Source organism: Cucurbita pepo, chromosome 4 (assembly GCF_057944985.1).
Source record: "Cucurbita pepo subsp. pepo isolate OVF chromosome 4, ASM5794498v1, whole genome shotgun sequence".
NCBI classification, from domain to species: Eukaryota; Viridiplantae; Streptophyta; class Magnoliopsida; order Cucurbitales; family Cucurbitaceae; genus Cucurbita; species Cucurbita pepo.
Genome location: NC_141801.1, coordinates 5911095 through 5927148, shown reverse-complemented (window position 1 = coordinate 5927148; position 16054 = coordinate 5911095). Strand labels below are relative to the sequence as shown.

At 41.5% G+C, this 16054-nt stretch overlaps 1 pseudogene; it reads left to right on the top strand.

Moving 5' to 3' along the window:
- Window positions 1-13907: 13907 nt before the first annotated feature.
- On the top strand, window positions 13908-14550 carry LOC147792962 (uncharacterized; annotated as a pseudogene).
- Window positions 14551-16054: the final 1504 nt, after the last annotated feature.

The following is a 16054-nucleotide window of genomic DNA, read 5'->3' as shown; positions in this document are numbered from 1 at the left end:
TTGAGTCGAATCTTGAGTTTTGTCTTTACTTCTGGTTCAGCAGCTCTGGTCATATATAGAGAGGGTCAGGGGCGAAGAGACGAGACCGATAGGGAGAGGGACAGTCAGGTCATATAGGTTCCGGGAAGCTAATAGAGGTTCAGTAGTTCTGTCTGACGAATCGGAAGGTAAATAGGTAAAGGGGAAGAAGGCGCAAATCCTTCTTTCATGTGTTGAGTCTTGAAAAGCAGCTAAGTAAGTAAGGAGTTCAATCAGGGACAGAAGTAATAGGCCATCCAGGAGTGAAGGATCATGAATAAGGAGCCTTAAACCAAAGCGCTAAGGAGCGAAGGGGATAGGGAGTAGGGAGAGGTTAAGTTAAGGAAATAATGGAATTGCTTTGCCGATAGGTTCAGGAGCTTTAGCGAAGGGTTGAGGTTGAGTCGGAACTCTCATTAAGCTTTCTATTCTATTTACTGAGTAAAAGAGTGAAATCAGGTTAATCAGTCATAGTCCAGCCAACCATATGTACTCTTCTGTCGAATGAATCGTTTCGTCTTCACTCTCATGAATAAGGAAAGAAAGGATTATTTCTCTTAGTTTACAGTTCAAGAAGGCGAAGAAGTAATAGTTCAGGCAATGAATGGAATTGTTCAACCCTCGTGAAAGAGAAGAGAAAGAGTTGGTCAAGAATAGAGGGGGACAATCAGGCTCGTTCAGTAGTGATTGAGGACAGAGTTTACAGTTGCGGAATAACAGAAAGAACGGAACAAGGAGTTAAAGAGAAAGATTCGTTTCGCCTTCACTCTAACGAATCTTGAGTATTGATCTTTTACAGGGAAATCCGGGAAGGGGCTAGAGGTTCAGCTTCTCATCCAGCTTACCTAGTTCAACCCGAGTTCAATCTGTCAAATTAATCCTTTGTGTCTTTCCTTTCTCTTTTTGGTTTGGGTTTGTTTCCTCTCCCGGATGGATTGACTTCCTGCCTGTAAAGGATTTCATTCATTAAAAGAATAGTAGGGTACGGTGAAGTAGCTCATTCATCTTTCTTCTCATAACTCACAATAACAAGAAGAGAGATTCGGTTACAGTTCATAAATAGGTAAAGGTGAAGAAGGAGTTATTGAGTTTACAGACAGAGTGAAAGAATCAAGAGGAGCCAAGCAACGAGACCGTAAGGGAGAGGAGCGAAGGGAGGAATACAGTCGGGTCGAAGACGCTCGACGAGTTTAGGGAGGAGAGGGTTGAGGTTGAGTCTCATTCTTCTTTTACTGTGAAGGGAGGGAGAGTGAGAGTCTGAGTATATGAATTAGCGGCTTTACCGAGTGGGTGAGTTCAGTTCTACAACTAGCATTAATTCATCTTTCTTCTTCTTTTCTTACAGTTCCATCAGGGGAAGGAGCGAAGACACTCGACCAAAGGGAGAGGAGCGAAGACACGAGACCAAAGGGAGAGGAGCGAAGACACGAGACCAAAGGGAGAGGAGCGAACACACGAGACCAAAGGGAGAGGAGCGAAGACACGAGACCAAAGGGAGAGGAGCGAAGACACTTTACCTACAGGTGATTGAGCGAAGGAGAATTTCTCTTGCATTTGAGAATCCATAGAAAGAATAGGAACAGGATCATGACTCTTTCGGCTTGACGGACTTCCTGTCCCTTCATTTCTTCCTTACGGTTACTGTTCTAGAGCTGATCTTTCTTGACTTTCTCTTTGTCTTTCCTTCCTTCCAGTTTACCTCGTGTTTGAAGGAGAAGGAAAAGGTTTAAGGCTTCGATAGTCTTGACTTAATAATTACCGAGTCTTTGAATAAAGAAGGGAAGTAGTGATTGATAATGACTCTTTCTTACAGGCAGTCGAGTAAAAGAATGAATCTTTCGGCTTGAGACTTCAGAATTACCTTGTTCAAGAGTCAAAGAGAATGAATAAGGAATGTTTACAGTGAGTTTAAGAAGGGGGAATGAGACCCATAGAATAGGTGTAGGAGCTTTACCTTCTTCTCAGCCAGTCTATTTACCTAGTTCCTCATTACCTTCTGAAAGAAGAATAAATACTCCTGTTTACAGAGTGAAAGAAAGAAGGATTTCATATCCCTGACCTTGGTCAATCAGTCCAATGTAGGAGAAGATCAGAGGGAAGGGAGGAAGTAGCGAGACGAGAAGAGGATTTCATATGCTCAACTATAAAAGGTTCCTCAATCAAATAGCTGTACCGAGGTCAATGAAAGAAGGGACAGGTTCAGGGACAGTAAATCAATTAGCTACTGAACCAACCTAGTTACTTACCCAGTGAGTGTTTGAGTTCAATCTGGCTGACGAATTAGGAGTTGAGTCTTAGCTTACAAGAAGTCAAAGAATAAAGAGAGGAGCCAATGAGACCGAGTTCCAGAAGGAAAAGCGTTAAGGTAAGTTGAGTAAGTAGGCAGGCAGGCAGGCATAGAAGAAAGATCAGTGTTTGAATGGTTCCATGGAGAGAGAGATAGTTGTAGAACTGAAGGTGAAGTAGTTCAGGCAGGAGAATGCAGAGAGAGTGTTTACAGTTCAATCCGGTAATGTAATATCAGTTCAGGGGAATTCTTGGTGAGTCTTTCTTCGGTTATAGTTCATAAATAGGAAAAGGCAATGGAAGAGTGAGACCGAATAGGGAGAGTAGTTTAGGATAATGACTGTTTGTTTACCGAAGAGGAAAAGAAAAGGAGACTGAAGAAATAGGTTCCCCGGAGCTTGACCTTCTTCTTTTCTTACAGGCAGTCGAGTAAAAGAGTGAAATCCATCTCGTCTTAGTTTACAGTTCAAAAAGATGAATGAGTTTGTTTACAGTGATGAAAGAATAAATAGGTGAAATCCGGGACAAGTGATTGAGTTCCGTCTCGTTTCATCTTGACTACTTCTTTCTGACCGAGTTCCATCAGGAAAAGGTTGAAGGTTGAGTCTTCTTTGACAAGAGATAGTGAGCTTTACACAGTGAAAGAAGGAAAAGGTTCATTCATGAGGTTACCGAGTTTACTCGTCAAGAAAGAAAGGAGAAGATCAATCAGGGAAGAAAACAAAGAAAGCAAAGCTAGAAAGGCTAAGACAGAGCGAAGCAGTGAGGTCAGACCTTGTTTACAGAATAGGTGAAGGAGAAGGAATAAGGAGTCAGTATTGCTCTTTTGCTTTTACCGACAGCAAAGGCGAAGGAGAGAAGCCGAAGCAACTTTCCAGTGTTTGAAGGGAGACTGACGAAAGAAGCCGAGGTTCTGTTTTGAGGTCTCTTTCCTTCCTCATTACCTCTAAAGCATCGATTTTATCCCCTAAAATACGGGAAAGATAGACTTTTATCCCCTAAAATACGGGAAAGATAGACTTTTCTCCCTCAAAATAGGGTAAAGCATCCATTTTATCCCGAAAAATAGGGGAAAGCATCGATTTTCTCCCCAAAAAGAGGGTAAAGCATCGATTTGATCCCCTAAAATACGGGATAGATACAATTTCTTTTTCTTTCAAAACCTTTACCCAAGGAAAAAGAGAAATACCCCCAAAATACGGGAAAGATAGAAAAAATTAGCTTGAAAAACCTTTACCCAGGGAAAAAGCTATGACAAGGTTTTACCCCTATGCTGGATACAATTTCTTTTCTTTCAGCGGCGAAGACTGTAAAGGAGAGGAGTGAGGTCTCATTAATATAATAGGAGTAGAGTAAGTAGCTGCTCGACGGGAAAGGACAGGTGTAGGAGCTTAACCTTCTTCTTACAATTCCAGAAGGTGAAGTAGTGAAAGTCATATCGGGTTAGGAGTTTACTATATTTGAATAAATAGGAAAAGGAGACTGAATCTTGCTTGGCTTGCTTAAGTCTTTCCTTCCTTACTGTTCCGGAGTAAGTAGCTCGACTTGAAAGGATAGGTGATTGAGCGAAGCTGCTTTCTTTACCGACCGATGAGTGAAAGAAGAAAGAAATAGAAATAGTCAAAAGGAGTTTCCCGTGAAAGAAGGATTGAAGGAGCTTCTCATCCAGTTGCTTTAGCTTTAACGACGAGTAAAAGAAGAAATAGGTATATATAGGCAGGCAAGAAACAGAACAAGAACTTCCTTTCCTGAGAATAACTTACAAGAACTGAACTGCACAACACAAGGAGTTAAAAAAGAGAATGAATCTTGCTTACAGGGAAGTAACAGAGTGAAAGAAAGGGGATAAGATCAGGAATAGTTACACCCACCCGAGTTCCATTAGGAAAAGGGGCAGGAGCGAAGAGCAGCTTTACCCACAGGTTCAGGAGCGAAGAGCAAGGAATTGACTCTCCCAGATTTCACTGTCAAAAAAGGATTGAATCGGAATTGATTTCCCCTATCACTGGAAAGTCTCATTCTTCTTTCGTCTACCTTCTTTCAGTCTCTACTCTAGCGGGTCCGGGTCAGGTTCAGTAGGGCAGTCTCTTTCCTCTCCCTTCTTTGTTCCGGGTCAGGTGAAGGAGCAAATCTCTCTTTCCCTTGGCTTGGTTAGTTACTATTCAGGGAGAATGAGTAAAAGAGTGAGTTCAAGAATAACTCACAAACAATAAAGGAATAGAGTAACAGAGTGAAATCAAGGATCAGATCAAGAATAGTAGTGATTCAACCCCAGCCAGTGAAAGAATGAAAGAAGGATTCAATATGCTTTACCTCCGAGTCAGTCAATGAGTTCAAGAAAGGATCTGAGAAAGACATAGTGATTCAACCCCCAGCCAGTTCAAGAAGGAAGGGAGAGGTTAGGTTACGGAGTTCAAGAAGGTTCCATCTGTCAAAGGGTGTGTGTCGGGTTAAGGTTTCTTTCTTTCTTTCGTCTTCTTTTCTTTTCTTTTCTTTCCTGTAAAGGTTCCACGGTCCGTCAGGGGCAGGGTCAGGCTTTCTCTTTCGTCTTGACTGCATTACCTAGTTCAATGAACTAATAAATAGGCAGAGGTCATGGAATTGTGAGACCGGTAGGGTAGAGAGAGGAGTCAACTTTCATTCATCTTTCTTACTTAGAGGAGAGTATCAAAGTTAGTTCCATCAGGGATAGTACCTCAGGTAATATTGGGGAAGGGTCAGGATCATAAATCCATCCATCAATAGGAAAAGGAGTTCACAAGAATGAATAAGGAAAGGGGTGTTTACTGTTCAGGGGCAGGCAGGCAATGGAATCAATAGTCAAAGGAGTGAACAACAATGAAATTCTTAGCAGCTTTACAGGAGAGTCAAAGTCAGAAGACTCAGACAGAGGCAAAGAAGGTTCAGGAGCGAAGCTGTGAAACCGACAGGTGAAGGAGTTTACCGTGAAAGAATCCATAGGTGAAAGAGCAGAGGCTACTGAATATGCTTTATCGGGGTCAAGAAGGGAAGGAGAGAAGGAGAAAACAGAAGGAGTTTACCTCGTGAAAGAAAAGAGCTACTTCATGAACCAACCAACCCACCCATTTACCTTTGAAGGTGAAGGAGTGAACGAACAGACCTACAGGAATATCAGAAAAGGTTCCGGAGCTTCTCTTTCTTGCATTTCTTTCCTTTCTCTTTATTCTTATGATTGAGAATTATAAAGGGGTTCAGTTCTGTCTCATGAATAAGGAGTCTTGATCCTTATGATTTAGAAAGGTAAACTCTCATTCATCTTTCATTTGATTCTTCTTTTCAATCAATTCATTCTGTCTGTAAAAGTAAGGTTACGGTGACGGTTTGAGGTTGAGTCTTTGTTTACAAGTGGGGGAAGCGAATAGAGTAGAGTCACAAGGTGAAGGGACGGTCATAGAGATGAAGGATTTCATTCATTGAAAGACTGCTGACTAAATAGGTTAAGGTTCTGGTGTAGGAGCGAAAGCGGTGAGACGGTAAAGGAGAGGGAAGGGTGAGGTCTCATTAGGTTCCAGTGGAAGGTTCCGTTCAGGATTTCATTCATTTACTAGACTGTCAAGGAAAAGGAGGTTCAAGTTCAGGATAAGGATGGGTTCCGGTTCCGTTCCGCACTATCTATTGGACTCTCCTGTAAAGTTCAGGGAATCCAGGGGCAGGGGAAGATCAAGAATGAATGCAACATTGACTTGATAGAATAGATAGAATAGATTTCAAGATTCTTAATACATCCTAGACGAAAAGCAGGCAGCTCCCTAAATCAAAGGAAGAAGGTATAAAGTCAGATAGACCCTTAAGAGAAATTCGATGTCTCCTCTTATTGAAAATGGGAAGAATCAAACAATCACTTCTACCTACCTACGTCCGTCTTACCCTTCAAACTGAAGAATGGATCGAGCCCCATTTGCTAGTAAGAAGAAAAAGTAGGAAAATAGCTTTACCGAGTCTTTGAGTGAAAGAAGGGAACAAGGAGTTAAGGAGACAGAATCCATAGGTAGAGGTTCATGAGTTTACTGTTCCAGAAAGGGGAAGGTTCAATCTTTCTTCGGTTACAGTTCAAGAATCCATAGGGACAGATGAAGGCAATGCAATTGTGAGACCCGTAGGGCGAATGAGCTGCAAAGAATTGACTCTCCCTTCAAACACAGACAGACAGTATAAGGATAGGTGTTCCGGAGTTAAGTTCGTGAATTCCCATGAATCAGGAGTATTTCTCTTTCTTTATAGTTATTAAAAAGAAGAAGAAATAGGAAAGAAAATGCAATGGAAGGTGTAGGAGTGAGGGAGAAGGTGAATGAGCAAATCTCTTTCTTTCATTTGTTGAGTCTTCTGTAAACTCTCATTCATCTTTCTTGTCTTGTTTTCGTCTTTCTCCTTATGATTTAGAAAGGTAAAGGAGTGAAGCCGAGTTCATGTTTTATTCTCATTCTTCTCCCCTCCCCTTCTTTCATTCTCGTCAGGTCATAAAGTCAAAGGTTCTTCTTCTTCTGGCTTTACCTCCATCAATAAGGTCAAGGAATAGAGGTTCATTCGCTGATCTTTCTTTCGTTTAGGGGAGGGTTTTCTCTTTCGGCTTTCCCTTGCTCAAGAGTGAAATGGAAAATAGTAGGGAGAGGATAGAAGAGACTTTAAAGAGTTTACGAGGTGAAGGGACAGTCAATTCGTTAGCGGCTTTCCTTCCCTTGTTTACAGGCAGTCGAGTAAAAGAGTGAAATCAGGGACAAGTTTCTGGATCATTCTTATTGAGTTGAGTCTTCCCTGTTTACCTCCTGAAATAAGTCTCTAGAGTGAAATCAGTAGGAGAAGGAGCTTGACCTGATTCTCATCCAGCCTAGCCTGTTCTGTTTGACGAATCTTTAGTCTTGACTGACTATTCAGGATCATTAAAGGTTCAGGGGCAGGATCATTCATCTTTCATTTTCTTCTTCAATCAATGAATTAGCTTACTCGACTCCCTCCCTTCTATTTACCTCGTGTTTGAATAAATAGGTGAATGAGTTTACCGAGTTCAATCAGTCAAAGGCAAAGCTGAATAAGTAGTGAGAGCAGCTACCTTGTTTACAGTTCAATCAAGTGAAGGAGAAAGAAACAAACAAACACACACCTCTTCCTGTATAAGAAAGCAGTAAGGATACCAGAAGATGCTAAACACCTATTTACCTCGGTTACTGTGAAAGAAGGGAATAAAACAAAGCTAGCAAAGGCTAAGACAGAGAGAGAGGAGCGAAGACGAGTTGGAGAGGTTCCGGGGTTCAGTTTCATTCATCTCTATCTTTTCGTTAGGTGTAGTAGTTCACTTTCATTAATCTTTCTCTTTCATCTTTCCTTACTGTAAAGTCTCATTCAAATAGCTTTACCGAGTTGAAGAGTGAAATCTGGAGAATGAATCTTCTCTTGCTTCAGTCTTTCAATTCTCTTATCTTTTCTTTACTCAACTGTAAACAAGGGGGTTTCATTCACTACTTCTCTTTCTTTCCTGTTACGTCTCAGTCATCGAAGAGTCTTAGTTTACAGTTCCATCAGATCAGGTCATAAAGGATCAGCAATGGAATTGTTCAACCAAACGAGTTTACGAAAGGGGCAGGGTCAGGTTCCAGAGTTCCGTTTCATCTCTTTTCTTTTCTTTCCTGTAAAGAAAGAGATCAAGAAGAAATAGGAGTAAGTAGCTCGACTGTCAAGTTCAGGGAAGGGCATATCGCGGAAGGAGCTCTTAAGTTTGGTTCTCCCTATTCTTGAACTGTAAAGAATCCTTCATCTTTCTTTCTATTCTATTTACCGAGTCTTTGAATAAATGGGTTCAGGAGCGAAGCGAAGCAATGAGACCTATAAAGAATGAGCTTGACCTTTTATACAACCCCTTTACTTACCTTACCTTGTGTTTGAGTGAAAGAAGGTGAATGAGTTTACTGTTCAAGAATGAATCAATAGGTATAGGTTCAGGGTGAGTCCATGAATTAGATTAGCTGCCTTACCTCGTTCAAGAAGGTAAATAGGTTGTTCAGTTCGTAAACTAGAATGAATCTTGAGTCTTCCTCAGCCCTTCCGGTTCAGTCTCATTCATAAGCTTTCGTCTTTGTATACTCTTCGTTCAATCAGGGACAGGATCAAGAACCAAACAAACAAACACCTCCTCCTGTATAAGTTCAAGGATAAAAGATAGTAGTCCGGAAGATGAAAGAAAAAATAGGGAGAAGTTAATGAGTAAGTAAATGAAGACGCTGCTTTACCTTTTGAATAAATAGGTAATGGCTCAGGTTCTTCTTCTAGCTTGACCTTGTTTACAGTTCCAGAATAAATAGGTGAATGAATGGGCGAAGCAATGAGACAGACCTATAGGTTCAGTCGCTTCTCTTTCTTTCCTTCCTGGAATTCATCATGTCTTGCTTTAGTCTCCCTTCAAACAAAGACTGTAAACTCTCCATTAATCGATAGTCTTGACTTTCTCTTTAGAATGAATCGTTAGTCTTTCCTTTCTTACAGTTCAGGGGGAAGAGTTCATGCTAAGACAGACAGAAGGTAACCAACCCACCCCCGCTTTTGAAGGAGTGAAATCAGGAGAGAATTGACTCGCCAGTAAAGTAAGTAAGTAATGCTTTGTGAGAGGAGCCAAGCAATGAGACCGTAAAATAGTCAAAGAAGAAAGAGGTTCAGGATAATGAGTCTTGATTGAGTGTTTACAGTTCGTGAAAGAATAACAAACAATCACTGAGAATAACTCACACGAACTTCAGGTAATATCTATAGGGAAGGAAGAAGACTCAGACTGAGTTCTCGAATAGTGAAACCCGAGTGAAAGAATCAAAATACAGTTTACCTCCTTCAAGAATAAAGAAGAGAATGAACCAAACAAAGACACATTTACTTACTTACCTCGGAAGGTGAAGGAAAGAAAAGAGAAGTAGCGAACTTTAAAGTCTTTGAAAAGAAAAGAGATAGTTCAACCCTAATCATCCTCCTCTTTATCTAGTTCAAGACTGAGGTGAGAATGAGTTCAGCAGTGAAAAGGTTCATCAGTAATAGTAGAATAGTCCAGCCACAGGAACAGTTCAATCAGGTTTAGGTCCCGGAGCTCAGCTGCTTTACCTACAAGGGGTGAAACCGCTCGACCAAAGGGCGAGACCGAAGGGAGAGGGGCGAAGAAACTCGACTGGAAAGGAGAGGGGCAAGCAATGGAATTGTGAAACCGAGTTTACGAGGTGAGGGAGCGAAGCAGTGAAACCTTAAGGGGAGGTTCACGCAATGGAATTGTGAGACCGAGTTTATGAGGCGAATAAGCGAAGCTGCAAGACCGACAGGGAAAGGAGCGAAAGCGGTGAGCCCAAGGTGTAAAGGCGAACTCGTTCAACAGCGAGACCAAAGGGAGAGGAGCGAAAGCGGTGAGCCCAAGGTGTAGGCGAACTCGTTCAACAGCGAGACCAAGAGGGAGAGGAAAGATGCAGTGAAATAGGAGAAAGAGAACAGATTTGAGACACACCTTGTTTACAGTTCAATCAGGTTCAATAAAAGGGTTGAGGTTGAGTAAGTAGTGATTGATTGAGTTTACCGTTCAAGAATCAATAGATAAGGACAAGAAGGCAGAGGATCAAGCAAGAGCTGGGGAACTTTCATCTTGAGTTTCGTCTTGAGTTTCGGCTTTACAGTTCAATCAGGTAATAACAAAGGGTTGAGGTTGAGGATTGACTGACTGTAGAGTCAAATGAATCGGAAGGTGAAGGTAAAGGAATCTTCTTGAGTTTCGGCTTTGTTTACAGTCTTTGAAAAGAAAAGAGATAGTCAAACCCAGAGCTTGACCGACCGACCTTGTTCAATTCAAGAGGGAAAGAAGGTTCCTTCAGTAGTTCATGAGTTTACCTTGTTCAAGAAGGAATAAGGGTTTCTTGTTTCGGCTTTCTCTTTGTCTTTTACCCTGGCTGGGAAAGAAGTAAAATGAATCTTCAGTCTTGACTGACAGTGAACTCTCATTAATCGTCAGTTGAGGATTGACTTCTGTTCTGCATTACCTTGTTCAAGAATAGTGAAGGAATATCGGATAATGAATAAGAAAGGGGCGAAGCCGAGGGGTGAAAGAGCTCGACCGCGAGGGAGAGGGGTAGGAAATGGAATTGTGAAACCGAGTTTACGAGGGGTGAAACAGCTCGACCGAGAGGGAGAGGGGAAGGGGTGGAGCCACTTTAACGAGTTGCAGAGGTGAAGGAGAGAGAGGGGAGTTAAGTAAGGTTTAGAAGTCGAACTAATAAATAGTCCAGGAGTTTACTGTTCAAGAATAACGAACTCGAAAGAACTGAAGGTCAGAGAGGAAAAGTTGAATGAGTATGTCAAGTAGCTCTAGAATCAAGATCAGTGAAAGAAAGGAGAAGAGAAAGAATGAATCGTCAGTTGAGGATTGACTTACACTCTTATTAATCTTTCGTTGAGTCGAGACTGACTGTTCACAATCACTAACGGGAATATCGGAAAAGAAAAGGAGCAAAGAGAACAGACCTCATTCAATCAGGGACAGGAGAGAATATGCTCTCAGTCATAAGGAGTCTTTCCTTTCAACACTTGATTCATAAGGAGAAAGAATATGCTTTACCAAGTGATCAATAGGTGAAAGATGAATCGGCCAGGAGAATCCAAAGAAAAACTCACTATCAAAGAATAAGGAGAAAGAGAACAGCTAAGATTCCGAGGTTAAGGGAAGGTCATATCGGAAAGAAAAGGGGCAAGGAGTGAAAGAAGGATTGATTATAAACACTATGAAGCAGCTCCACTGTAAAGGTTTGTTCTTCTTCTAGCTTTACTGAGTCAAGAAAACAGAATAGACCATAAAATAGTTCAACCAACCCGAGTGAAAGAAGGAAAAGGATTGCATATGCTCGAATTAATAAGGAGTCTTTGGTTACTATGTTTGAATAAATAGAAATAGGGCAGGGCAAGGAGCAGAGCAACTCGACCGAGAGGGAGAGGAGCGGAGCACTGAGACCGTAAGCTAAGTCAAGTCCAGGCCAGGAGGGAAGATGCTAACACCTATTTACCGAGTTCAATCAGGCAGAGTCCATGAATTAGCTGCTTTACCGGCCTCTGAGTCCAAGAGTGAAATGAAAGAAGAAATAGGGAGAGGTTAATGAGTTTACTGTGTTTGAGTTCAATCCGTCTCATCCAGCTTACCTAGTGAAACCCGAGTTCAATAAATGGCCTAAAAAATAGAGGGAGGCGAACAATGTTCAAGAAGAAATAGGTTCCGGTTTCGTGCAAGGATGACGAATGTTTCATTTGAAAATAAAGAAGAAATAGGAAAGTTCAAGTCAGGTTCTTCACTTTACCTTGTTCAAGAGTTCCATCCGTCTCATTCATCGAGAATCTGTCTCCCTTCAAACAAAGACTGTAAACTCGGATAGTCCATCGTTAAGTAGTGATTGAGCAGGAGAAGGAGCAGGAGTGAAAGCAAGCAGTGAAAGAAGGATTTCATATGCTTTACAATAAATGGGGGAAGTAGTGATTGAGTTCAGTCTCTTTCTTGTTTCGGCTTGACTTGAAACACTTGAAGAATAAGGATAAGGATCAAGATCAGTTCCTTCATAAATAGGTTCAGGCAATGGAATTGTTCAACCGATAGGGGAAGGAAATGGAATTGTGAAACCGATAGGTTCAGGAGCAGAGGTTCAGGTTTCCTCTTTTACCTTGTTCCATCCTAGCTAAGGATTTGATTCGAGACCGTAAGTAAAGGAGACAGACAGGCCAGGATAGAAGGAAGTTAACCCATTTATCGAGTCTTTCAGAAGTTCAAGAATTCTATAATAAGAAATTGGTGAAGAAAAGAAAGAGACCGAACGTAAAGTCAAAGAAAGGAGGGTCAGGTTCAGGATAGGTGTAGGAGTCAAAGTTAGAAGACAAAGAAAGACAGAGTGCTTGAAGGTGAACGGGAAGGGGCGAACCAAGCAAGCAGCGAGACGAGAAGAGTGAAATCAGGTTCATAAGTTTACAGTTAAAGAATCAGATAGGGACAAGAAGGAAAAGAAAAGGAGCCCGAAGCAACTCGAAGAGGAGTAAAGTAGTGAAATCGACAGGTTCAGCAGTTTACCTCTCTCAATCTTCTGGTTCCGGTTCAGTAGCTCAGGGAAGTCTCATGAGTGAAAGAAGGTGATTTCAGTAGTTCTGTCTGATTCATCTTTCGTCTTTCTTCCAGTTCTTGATAGGTTACGGAGTTCAGTCCATTAGAGAGAAAACAAAGGCCAATAGCCTTCCTTCTTAAGTAACCAATAGGGAGAGGGAAGAGGTGAATATGTTTTACCTCGTTCGTTCTCAAAGGCAAGGCAATATCGTCAAATCACAGTATAGAATGATAATGATAATGAATGTCAAATGTATTCATACATAGATTATTGAATCAATTAGACTGACTATTAAATACTGACATCTTATTCTTTTGGATTCTTTGCTGCTTTACCTCGTTCAATCAGAATCGGCCAGCCAGTTTACCCTATTTGTTCAAACAGGTAATATTGTAGAGTCAAAGGTTTGTTCCGTATTGAATGAATGGACTCTCCTGTAAGAAGGGAAAGAAGGTCATATCGGTTCAGCTTCAAATAGCTTGACCTTGTGAAAGAGCTCAAGAAGGGCGAGGCAATGGAATTGTGAGACCGATAGAGCCAAGCGAGATTTTGACTAGCTTCTGTTAAACCAAGATAGATATTCTTGCCCTTTGCTTTCATTAGCTTTCTTCCCTTCCTGGGCTAATCAGTTTAGCCATTCCTATCTCAGGTCCGGTAGGATTCTGCCTCTTCAAACAAAGGGGAAGAAACTCTGATTTATGATCCAAGGCCCCCTTTCAAATTGTCTCGAGCCCTAGCACCTTATTGCCAAAATCCCCCTATCATACTGAGGTTCTATCAACCACTCACCTCCTCTCCTATCCTACTCCTCCACCCTCACCTAAAATCTGCCAAAGTCAGCCTTACCTTCTTAGCCATGGAATCCAAAAGCTTGTGAGGTACCTTCCTTAGGTTGTTTTTTTACCTCTCTTTCCCATCAAGCCTCTTCAAGGAAGCTAGCTCAAGACCCTCTGGCAGATCAAGACGACTGACTGACCAAAGGGAAAGGGGGCGAAAGTCTGGATCACCCGCCGATCTGTGATCAAAGAAAACTATACCTGCTGAAGAATGGGATAGAGATTGACCAGCACAAAAGCCATCTCTATCAATCTACGCTCATTGATGAGACGACGACATAGAAAAGTCTCTCGATTCCCTTTTTCACTGAAAAGTCAAAAAGAGAGACTTCCAACCCTAAATAAACATCCAAATTGCCCATAACAGAGTGACTGAGAGAAAAAGCAAATTGATTAATGATCCGTTACATCTACTCATCCCGTGATTCCGAATCAACAGACCCCGCGGGGGCAACTCTTTTTGAAAGAAATAGTAATAATAATTGTATTGAATACTTAAGGAGATTTTGGAATGAACAACGACCAACTAAGACTTTGACTTGACTTTCACTCATTAGATTCAGTAGTAGGTTTTGAAATGACACATAATATCTTGCTCGGAAGAAGAAAAGTCTCACACGAGAGGAATGAAATTGAGGAATTTTCTCTTGAATGGTACATGATTCTACATCGACAAGCAAGAAATTCTATAGCTCTGAATTTAGAGACGGATTGTGAAACTGCCTTATTGTCTCAGAAGAAGGATAGCTATACTGATGCGGTATACTCTCAATCAAGACGCTCTGGGTACTAGACGATCAACCATGCCCCGTTCATTTTCATTTACTAATCTCATCTTTTATGGAATCGATCCTGACTGTACAATAATATGTAGAGGCATGCCTAGAAGCGTAGGAGAGGAGAACCTTCTTTTGCTTCTTTCTCTATTATTACCAGTAGAGTAGAAGAGACTGGGTCATTCATAGCATTACTATACTTGTTCTATTCATTGCAGGTTGGTTATTCCTCAACACGGGGTTAGCTTACGATGTCTTTTTCAGCCCTCACTCGTCCAAACAAACGAGTATTTTACAGAGAGGCGCCAAGGAAGGAATTCTATTCATAACTGGCCGGAACAACTCGATGAATTTAGTAGATCTTTTTAGGAGCAGGAGGATCAAATGATGATAGAGAAAACCTATCCCATTTTGACAGTGCGCTGGTTGGCTGTTCACGGACTAGCTGTACCTACACCTACTCTTTTTTGGGGTCAATATAAGCAAAGAAATGCAGTTCACGAGAAACCTAATCTGAATGAGTGAGCTACGACACAATCAAGCCCTCACGAACAAAAGAATTGAATACTACCAGTCTGGCTTACTGACTTCAATGTTGAGAAGCAAAAAGTCAAGGAATTGGAATTCTCTTATCCCAACGAACGGGTATAATCTCTCAATTCTCCATGACAGTTTATGTCTGACGCATGACCACTTGATGAAATGGGGTAAATGGCTGAGACTACTATCAGGATTCCTTGTTTGGCTGATAGTGACTATAACAGGTATTCCAGTGATCGGTTCAATAGGTCTTTGCTTTTTACGTTCATATTCCGGATTGGGGGCATACGAGGATTACTACAAGGATGAACTGGGTTGGACCTATTCCGATTCAAAATGAGAAAAGAACCGGGCAGCAGTAGGAGCCCTAAAGAGGAAAGAGAGGGGCAGGAGCACTCGACCCTTTATTAAATGCAAAGATTTTGTGCTTTACCTTGTGAAAGAAGAAGAAGTTCAGTTTCAAATAGGAACCGAAAGGCGTGAGTGCAGTAGACGTTTGAAAGACTATATAGAACTCAATCAAATCTTTTATCCCAGTTTCGAAATAGAATAGGCTGTCTGTGGCGAGACTCCTATTATTATAGTTCTTTACCCAGCCAGTCGCCCTTGTGTGGGATGGGAGGGGTCAAGCTTAGAGACGGAGACTGATCATTTGTGGGGAATCAAACTATCACGCAACTTGCATTCCAGTTTCACATATCGAATGGGGGAGTTACGGTTTTATAAGGATTCCCTATTGCTGGCATACTGGTTTTATAAGGATTCCCTATTGCTGGCATAGCAGGGACTAAAGAAAGCATAGTTGCACAATTGCCTGCCGGACGGACACTAGTGAGTCTAATGAATTTCCTACTAATTTTGGCTTATCCAAAATTGGACTATTTGCAGCCGCCTTCTCTTTAGCTTTTCATTACAAACAAAGTGATTGAAAAAGACCCTTCTTTCTCTATTGCTTCCTGACGAACGAATGGAATGATTGATAGGCACGGATTGCCTGGTCTTCCCTGCATCTGATCGAGACTCATACCTCCCACCCCTGTCTCCAGGATCTCATTCAATAGATCCAACCCATTTTCAGGGTAGCGAGAGGAGAAAGAGAAGAGAAAGAGAGTTTACGAGACCAATGAGGTAAGATAAGCTGTGAGACAAGGAAGGGGGGTTCTTAGGTTACTGTTCCAGAATAAATAGGTGAAGGGAGGGGGGAAGGAGATAGAGAAGTTAAAGAAGAAATAGGAAAAGGATTGATTGATTGAATGAATAAGGGAAATAGGGGAAGGATTTCATGAATTTACTCCACTGGAAAGGACAGGGAATATCGTCAAAGGGGAAGGAGTTCAGTTCGTTCAGTCTCATTCTTCTTTCGTCTTCACTCTCATTCATCTTTCGTCTTTCTTTACATACAGTGAAATCAGGTCAGGTAATATAGGTTCCTGTTCAGTCTCAATTCATCTTTATTACAGGAGGAGAATACAGAATCGGAATTGAGAAG